Here is a 9,895-nt window from a genome sequence, read left to right as displayed (position 1 = left end):
GAAGCTGGAGACTCTTATCTCCCTCACTAACTTTAAGCATCAGTTGTCAGAGCACCTTACCGATCACTGCACCTGTACACAGCCCATCTGAAATTAGCCCACCCAACTACCTCATCCCTATATTGTTATTTATTTTGCTCTTTTGCACCCCAGTATCTCTATTTGCACATCATCTCTTGCACATCTATCATTCCAGTGTTAATACTAATTGTAATTATTTTGCACTATAGCCTATTTATTGCCTTACCTCCATTACTTGCTAGCATTTGCACACACTGTATATATATTTTTATATTGTGTTATTGACTGTATGTTTTTTTTTACCCCATATGTAACTCTGTGTTGTTGTTTTTATCACACTGCTTTGCTTTATCTTGGCCAGGTCGCAGTTGTAAATGAGAACTTGTTCTCAACTGGCTTACCTGGTTAAATAAAGGTTAAATAAAAACAATAATAATATACCACACGCCATGACTGGTAGTGGTGTGTGTGTGTGTGTGTGTGTGTGTGTGTGTGTGTGTGTGAGAGTCAGCTCACTGCTAGTGAATAATGCAGAGATGGATGTTGTGTAATAGTCTGTTTGCTGAGATGGAATGTTTCTTTTCTCCGCTCTTCCAACAGCCCAGTTTCTCTGTCGCTCTCTTGTTGTGTCCAAACGTGAAACCTGATACACCAACATGGTATAGATGAGGAATACTCCTTTTTCATCCTCTCTCTCTCTCCTCAATTCAATTAAACTCAAAGTGGCTTTATTGGCATGGGAAACATGTTTTTATTACCTAGGTTACCACACCATGACCGGTAGGTTACCTAGGTTACCACACCATGACCTCTAGGTCCTCATCACACGTTATACCACACCATGACCGGTGGGTTACCCAGGTTACCACACCATGACCTCTAGGTCCTCATCACCGTTATACCACACCATGACCGGCAGGTTACCAGGACCACGCCATGACCTCTAGGTCCTCATCACCGTCATACCACACGCCATGACCGGTAGGTTACCTAGGTTACCACACCATGACCTCTAGGTCCTCATCACCGTTATACCACACCATGACCGGTAGGTTACCTAGGTTACCACACCATGACCTCTAGGTCCTCATCACCGTTATACCACACGCCATGACTGGTAGGTTACCTAGGTTACCACACCATGACCTCTAGGTCCTCATCACCGTTATACCACACGCCATGACTGGTAGGTTACCTAGGTTACCACACCATGACCGTAGGTTACCTAGGTTACCACACCATGACCGGTAGGTTACCTAGGTTACCACACCATGACCGGTAGGTTACCTAGGTTACCACACCATGACCGGTAGGTTACCTAGGTTACCACACCATGACCTCTAGGTCCTCATCACCGTTATACCACACGCCATGACCGGTAGGTTACCTTGGTTTACCACGCCATGACCTCTAGGTCCTCATCACCGTTATACCACACCTTGACCAGTAGGGTTATACCACACCTTGACCAGTAGGGTTATACCACACCTTGACCAATAGGGTCGTACCACACCTTGACCAGTAGGGTCGCACCACACCTTGACCAGTAGGGTCGTACCACACCTTGACCAGTAGGGTTATACCACACCTTGACCAGTAGGGTTATACCACACCTTGACCTGTAGGGTTATACCACACCTTGACCAGTAGGGTTATACCACACCTTGACCAGTAGGGTCGTACCACACCTTGACCAGTAGGGTTACACCACACCTTGACCAGTAGGGTTACACCACACCTTGACCAGTAGGGTTATACCACACCTTGACCAGTAGGGTTACACCACACCTTGACCAGTAGGGTTATACCACACCTTGACCAGTAGGGTTATACCACACCTTGACCAGTAGGGTTACACCACACCTTGACCAGTAGGGTCGCACCACACCTTGACCAGTAGGGTTATACCACACCTTGACCAGTAGGGTTACACCACACCTTGACCAGTAGGGTCGCATTACACCTTGCCCAGTAGGGTTACACCACACCTTGACCAAGTAGGGTCGTACCACACCCTTGACCAGTAGGGTTATACCACACCTTGACCAGTAGGGTCATACCACACCCTTGACCAGTAGGGTCGTACCACACCTTGACCAGTAGGGTTATACCACACCCTTGACCAGTAGGGTCGTACCACACCTTGACCAGTAGGGTTATACCACACCTTGACCAGTAGGGTTACACCACACCTTGACCAGTAGGGTTATACACACCTTGACCAGTAGGGTTATACCACACCTTGACCAGTAGGGTCGTACCACACCTTGACCAGTAGGGTTATACCACACCTTGACCAGTAGGGTTATACCACACACCTTGACCAGTAGGGTTATACCACACCTTGACCAGTAGGGTCGTACCACACACCCTGACCAGTAGGGTTATACCACACCTTGACCAGTAGGGTTACACCACACCTTGACCAGTAGGGTTATACCACACCTTGACCAGTAGGGTTACACCACACCTTGACCAGTAGGGTTACACCACACCTTGACCAGTAGGGTTACACCACACCTTGACCAGTAGGGTTACACCACACCTTGACCAGTAGGGTTACACCACACCTTGACCAGTAGGGTTATACCACACCTTGACCAGTAGGGTTATACCACACCTTGACCAGTAGGGTTATACCACACCTTGACCAGTAGGGTTATACCACACCTTGACCAGTAGGGTTATACCACACCTTGACCAGTAGGGTCGTACCACACCTTGACCAGTAGGGTTACACCACACCTTGACCAGTAGGGTTATACCACACCTTGACCAGTAGGGTTACACCACACCTTGACCAGTAGGGTTACACCACACCTTGACCAGTAGGGTTATACCACACCTTGACCAGTAGGGGTTATACCACACCTTGACCAGTAGGGTTATACCACACCTTGACCAGTAGGGTTATACCACACCTTGACCAGTAGGGTTACACCACACCTTGACCAGTAGGGTTATACCACACCTTGACCAGTAGGGTTACACCACACCTTGTCCAGTAGGGTTACACCACACCTTGACCAGTAGGGTTATACCACACCTTGACCAGTAGGGTTACACCACACCTTGACCAGTAGGGTTAACCACACCTTGACCAGTAGGGGTTACACCACACCTTGACCAGTAGGGTTACACCACACCTTGACCAGTAGGGTTATACCACACCTTGACCAGTAGGGTTATACCACACCTTGACCAGTAGGTTATACCACACCTTGACCAGTAGGGTTACACCACACCTTGACCAGTAGGGTTATACCACACCCTTGACCAGTAGGGTTATACCACACCTTGACCAGTAGGGTTATACCACACCTTGACCAGTAGGGTTACACCACACCTTGACCAGTAGGGTTATACCACACCTTGACCAGTAGGGTTATACCACACCTCGACCAGTAGGGTTATACCACACCTTGACCAGTAGGGTCGTACCACACCTTGACCAGTAGGGTTACACCACACCTTGACCAGTAGGGTTATACCACACCTTGACCAGTAGGGTTATACCACACCTTGACCAGTAGGGGGGTTATACCACACACTTGACCAGTAGGGTCGTACCACACCTTGACCAGTAGGGTTACACCACACCTTGACCAGTAGGGTTACACCACACCTTGACCAGTAGGGTTACACCACACCTTGACCAGTAGGGTTACACCACACCTTGACCAGTAGGGTTATACCACACATTGACCAGTAGGGTTATACCACACCTTGACCAGTAGGGTTACACCACACCTTGACCAGTAGGGTTATACCACACATTGACCAGTAGGGTTACACCCCACACCTTGACCAGTAGGGTTACACCACACCTTGACCAGTAGGGTTATACCACACCTTGACCAGTAGGGTTATACCACACCGACCAGTAGGGTTATACCACACCTTGACCAGTAGGGTTACACCACACCTTGACCAGTAGGGTTATACCACACCTTGACCAGTAGGGTCGTACCACACCTTGACCAGTAGGGTTACACCACACCTTGACCAGTAGGGTCGTACCACACCTTGACCAGTAGGGTTACACCACACCTTGACCAGTAGGGTTACACTCAATCAATTTTATTTTATATAGCCCTTCTTACATCAGCTAATATCTCGAAGTGCTGTACAGAAACCCAGCCTAAAACCCCAAACAGCTAGTAATGCAGGTGTAGAAGCACGGTGGCTAGAAAAACTCCCTAGAAAGGCAAAACCTAGGAAGAAACCTAGAGAGGAACCAGGCTATGAGGGGTGGCCAGTCCTCTTCTGGCTGTGCCGGGTGGAGATTATAACAGAACCATGCCAAGATGTTCAAAAATGTTCATAAGTGACAAGCATGGTCAAATAATAATCAGGAATAAATCTCCAGTTGGCTTTTCATAGCCGATCATTAGAGTTTAAAACAGCAGGTCTGGGACAGGTAGGGGTTCCATAACCGCAGGCAGAACAGTTTAAACTGGAATAGCAGCAAGGCCAGGCGGACTGGGGACAGCAAGGAGTCACCACGGCCGGTAGTCCCGACGTATGGTCCTAGGGCTCAGGTCTCTCAGTTGGCTTTTCATAGCCGATCATTTAGAGTTGAAAACAGCAGGTCTGGGACAGGTAGGGGTTTCGTAGCCGCAGGCAGAACAGTTGAAACTGGAATAGCAGCAAGGCCAGGCGGACTGGGGACAGCAAGGTGTCATCATGCCCGGTAGTCCTGACGTATGGTCCTAGGGCTCAGGTTCTCAGAGAGAAAGAGAGAACGAGAGAATTAGAGAGAGCATACTTAAATTCACACAGGACACTGGATAAGACAGGAGAAGTACTCCAGGTATAACCAACTAACCCCAGCCCCCCGACACATAAACTACTGCAGCATAAATACTGGAGGCTGAGACAGGAAGCGGTCCGGAGACACTGTGGCCCCATCCGAAGAAACCCGGGACAGGGCCAAACAGGAAGGATATAACCCCACCCACTCCGCCAAAGCACAGCCCCCGCACCACTAGAGGGATATCCCCAACCACCAACTTACAATCCTGAGACAAGGCCTAGTATAGCCCACAGAGGTCTCCACCACAGCACAAACCAAGGGGGGCGCCAACCCAGACAGGAAGATCACGTCAGTAACTCAACCCACTCAGTGACGCACCCCTCCCAGGGACGGCATGAAAGAGCACCAGCAAGCCAGTGACTCAGCCCCTGCAACAGGGTTAGAGGCAGAGAACCCCAGTGGAGAGGGGGAACCGGCCTGGCAGAGACAGCAAGGGCTGTTCGTTGCTCCAGCCTTTCCGTTCACCTTCACACTCCTGGGCCAGACTACACTCAATCATATGACCTACTGAAGAGATAAGTCTTCAGTAAAGACTTAAAGGTTGAGACCGAGTCTGCGTCTCTCACATGGGTAGGCAGACTGTTCCATAAAAATGGAGATCTATAGGAGAAAGCCCTGCCTCCCGCTGCTTTGCTTAGGAAATTCTAGGGACAATTAGGAGGCCATGCGTCCTGTAGACCGTAGCGTCGCCACAAGACGTACACCACACCTTGACCAGTAGGGTTATACCACACCTTGACCAGTAGGGTTACACCACACCTTGACCAGTAGGGTTACACCACACCTTGACCAGTAGGGTTACACCACACCTTGACCAGTAGGGTTATACCACACCTTTGACCAGTAGGGTTATACCACACCTTGACCAGTAGGGTTATACCACACCTTGACCAGTAGGGTTATACCACACCTTGACCAGTAGGGTTACACCACACCTTGACCAGTAGGGTTACACCACACCTTGACCAGTAGGGTTACACCACACCTTGACCAGTAGGGTTATACCACACCTTGACCAGTAGGGTTACACCACACCTTGACCAGTAGGGTTATACCACACCTTGACCAGTAGGGTCGTACCACACCTTGACCAGTAGGGTTATACCACACCTTGACCAGTAGGGTTACACCACACCTTGACCAGTAGGGTTATACCACACCTTGACCAGTAGGGTTACACCACACCTTGACCAGTAGGGTTATACCACACCTTGACCAGTAGGGTTACACCACACCTTGACCAGTAGGGTTACACCATACCTTGACCAGTAGGGTTATACCACACCTTGACCAGTAGGGTTACACCACACCTTGACCAGTAGGGTTACACCACACCTTGACCAGTAGGGTTACACCACACCTTGACCAGTAGGGTTACACCACACCTTGACCAGTAGGGTTATACCACACCTTGACCAGTAGGGTTATACCACACCCTTGACCAGTAGGGTTATACCACACCTTGACCAGTAGGGTTATACCACACCTTGACCAGTAGGGGTTACACCACACCTTGACCAGTAGGGTTACACCACACCTTGACCAGTAGGGTTACACCACACCTTGACCAGTAGGGTTATACCACACCTTGACCAGTAGGGTTACACCACACCTTGACCAGTAGGGTTATACCACACCTTGACCAGTAGGGTCGTACCACACCCTTGACCAGTAGGGTTATACCACACCTTGACCAGTAGGGTTATACCACACCTTGACCAGTAGGGTTATACCACACCTTGACCAGTAGGGTTACACCACACCTTGACCAGTAGGGTTATCACCACACCTTGACCAGTAGGGTTACACCACACCTTGACCAGTAGGGTTACACCACACCTTGACCAGTAGGGTTATACCACACCTTGACCAGTAGGGTTATACCACACCTTGACCAGTAGGGTTATACCACACCTTGACCAGTAGGGTTACACCACACCTTGACCAGTAGGGTTATACCACACCTTGACCAGTAGGGTCGCACCACACCTTGACCAGTAGGGTTACACCACACCTTGACCAGTAGGGTCGTACCACACCTTGACCAGTAGGGTTATACCACACCTTGACCAGTAGGGTTACACCACACCTTGACCAGTAGGGTTACACCACACCTTGACCAGTAGGGTTATACCACACCTTGACCAGTAGGGTTATACCACACCTTGACCAGTAGGGTTATACCACACCTGTGGGCTATACTGCCTTGTCTCAGGATTGTAAGTTGGTGGTTGAGGATATCCCTCTAGTGGTGCGTGGGGCTGTGCTTTGGCAGAGTGGGTGGGGTTATATCCTTCCTGTTTGGCCCTGTCCGGGTTTCTTCGGATGGGGCCACAGTGTCTCCGGACCGCTCCTGTCTCAGCCTCCAGTATTTATGCTGCAGTAGTTTATGTGTCGGGGGGCTGGGGTTAGTTGGTTATACCTGGAGTACTTCTCCTGTCTTATCCAGTGTCCTGTGTGAATTTAAGTATGCTCTCTCTAATTCTCTCGTTCTCTCTTTCTCTCTGAGAACCTGAGCCCTAGGACCATACGTCAGGACTACCAGGCATGCTGACACCTTGCTGTCCCCAGTCCGCCTGGCCTTGCTGCTATTCCAGTTTCAACTGTTCTGCCTGCGAGTTACGAAACCCCTACCTGTCCCAGACCTGCTGTTTTCAACTCTTAATGATCGCTATGAAAAGCCAACTGAGAGACCTGAGCCCTAGGACCATACGTCGGGACTACCGGCCGTGGTGACTCCTTGCTGTCCCCAGTCCGCCTGGCCTTGCTGCTATTCCAGTTTCAACTGTTCTGCCCTGGGTTATGGAACCCCTACCTGTCCCAGACCTGCTGTTTTCAACTCTTAATGATCGCTATGAAAAAGCCAACTGAGATTTATTCCTGATTATTATTTGACCATGCTTGTCACTTATGAACATTTTTGAACATCTTAGCATGGTTCTGTTATAATCTCCACCCGGCACAGCCAGAAGAGGACTGGCCACCCCTCATAGCCTGGTTCCTCTCTAGGTTTCTTCCTAGGTTTTGGCCTTTCTAGGGAGTTTTTCCCTAGCCACCGTGCTTCTACACCTGCATTACTAGCTGTTTGGGGTTTTAGGCTGGGTTTCTGTGAGCACTTCGAGATATCAGCTGATGTACGAAGGGCTATATAAAATAAAATTGATTGATTGATTGATTGGTTACACCACACCTTGACCAGTAGGGTTATACCACACATTTGAATTGACGTCATTTAGCAGACGCTCTTATCCAGAGCGACTTACAAATTGGAGCATTCACCTTATAGCCAGTGGGATAACCACTTTACAATATATATACTATTTTTTGGGGGAGGGGGGGTAAGGGGGGTAGAAGGATTACTTTATCCTATCCCAGGTATTCCTTAAAGAGGTAGGGTTTTAGGTGTCTCCGGAAGGTGGTGAGTGACTCCGCTGTCCTGGCGTCGTGAGGGAGCTTGTTCCACCATTGGGGTGCCAGAGCAGCCGAACAGTTTTGACTGGGCTGAGCGGGAACTGTGCTTCCGTAGAGGTAGGGGGGTTAGCAGGCCAGAGGTGGATGAACGCAATGCCCTCGTTTGGGTGTAGCGACTGATCAGAGCCTGAAGGTACGGAGGTGCCGTTCCCCTCACAGCTCCGTGAGGCAAGCACCATGGTCTTGTAGCAGATGCGAGCTTCAACTGGAAGCCAGTGAAGTGTGCAGAGGAGCGGGGTGACGTGAGAGCCCAGCCAACAGCGAGTTGCAGTAATCCAGACGGGAGATGACAAGTGCCTGGATTAGGACCTGTGCCGCTTCCTGTGTAAGGCAGGGTCGTACTCTGCGAATGTTGTAGAGCATGAACCTACAGGATCGGGTCACCGCTTGATGTTAGCGGAGAACGACAGGGTGTTGTCCAGGGTCACGCCAAGGCTCTTTGCACTCTGGGAGGACACAACGGAGATGTCAACCGTGATGGCGAGATCATGGAACTGGCAGTCCTTTCCCCGGGAGGAAGAGCAGCTCCGTCTTGCCGAGGTTCAGCTTTGAGGTGGTGATCCGTCATCCATACTGATATGTCTGCCAGACATGCAGAGATGCGATTCGCCACCTGGTTATCAGAAGGGGGAAAGGAGAAGATTAGTTGTGTGTCGTCTGCGTAGCAATGATAGGAGAGGCCATGTGAGGATATGACAGAGCCAAGTGACTTGGTGTATAGCGAGAATAGGAGAGGGCCTAGAACTGAGCCCCTGGGGGACACCAGTGGTGAGAGCACGTGGTGCGGAGACAGATTCTCGCCACGCCACTTGGTAGGAGCGACCTGTCAGGTAGGACGCAATCCAGGAGTGAGCCGCGCCAAGATGCCCAACTCGGAGAGGGTGGAGAGGAGGATCTGATGGTTCACAGTATCAAAGGCAGCAGACAGGTCTAGAAGGACAAGAGCAGAGGAGAGAGAGCTAGCTTTAGCAGTGCGGAGAGCCTCCGTGACACAGAGAAGAGCAGTCTCAGTTGAATGAGAAAAGACAGAAGGGATACTGGTCTGTAGTTGTTGACATCGGAGGGATCGAGTGTAGGTTTTTTTGAGAAGGGGTGCAACTCTCGCTCTCTTGAAGACAGAACGGACATAGCCAGCGGTCAAAGATGAGTTGATGAGCAAGGTGAGGTAAGGGAGAAGGTCTCCCGGAAATGGTCTGGAGAATAGAGGATGGGATAGGGTCAAGCGGGCAGGTTGTTGGGCGGCCGGCCGTCACAAAGTCGCAAGATTCCATCTGGAGAGAGAGGGAGAAAGAAGTCAAAGCATAGGGTAGGGCAGTGTGAGCAGGACCAGCAGTATCATTTGACTTAACAAACGAGGATCGGATGTCGTCAACCTTCTTTTCAAAATGGTTGACGAAGTTATCTACAGAGAGGGAGGAGGGGGGGGGGGGAGGGGGTGGAGGATTCAGCAGGGAGCAGAAGGTGGCAAAGAGCTTCCTAGGGTTAGAGGCAGATGCTTGGAATTTAGAGTGGTAGAAAGTGGCTTTAGCAGCAGAAACAGAGGAAGAAAATGTAGAGAGGAGGAAGTGAAAAGATGCCAGGTCTGCA

At 50.2% G+C, this 9,895-nt stretch overlaps 1 long non-coding RNA gene across 1 annotated transcript in view; it reads left to right on the top strand.

The window, feature by feature from the left end:
* The first annotated feature begins 1,377 nt into the window (after positions 1 to 1,377).
* The window catches only part of LOC123488392, a 9,799-nt gene continuing 1,281 nt past the window's right edge, over positions 1,378 to 9,895 (top strand). Inside the window, exon 1 of the long non-coding RNA XR_006660046.1 lies at positions 1,378 to 1,399. This is a non-coding gene — a long non-coding RNA (uncharacterized LOC123488392). The remainder of the gene's footprint in view (positions 1,400 to 9,895) is intronic.

Source organism: Coregonus clupeaformis, unplaced genomic scaffold (genome assembly GCF_020615455.1).
Source record: "Coregonus clupeaformis isolate EN_2021a unplaced genomic scaffold, ASM2061545v1 scaf2255, whole genome shotgun sequence".
In the NCBI taxonomy this organism is placed as follows: Eukaryota; Metazoa; Chordata; class Actinopteri; order Salmoniformes; family Salmonidae; genus Coregonus; species Coregonus clupeaformis.
This window is presented reverse-complemented; position numbering and strand designations above follow the sequence as displayed.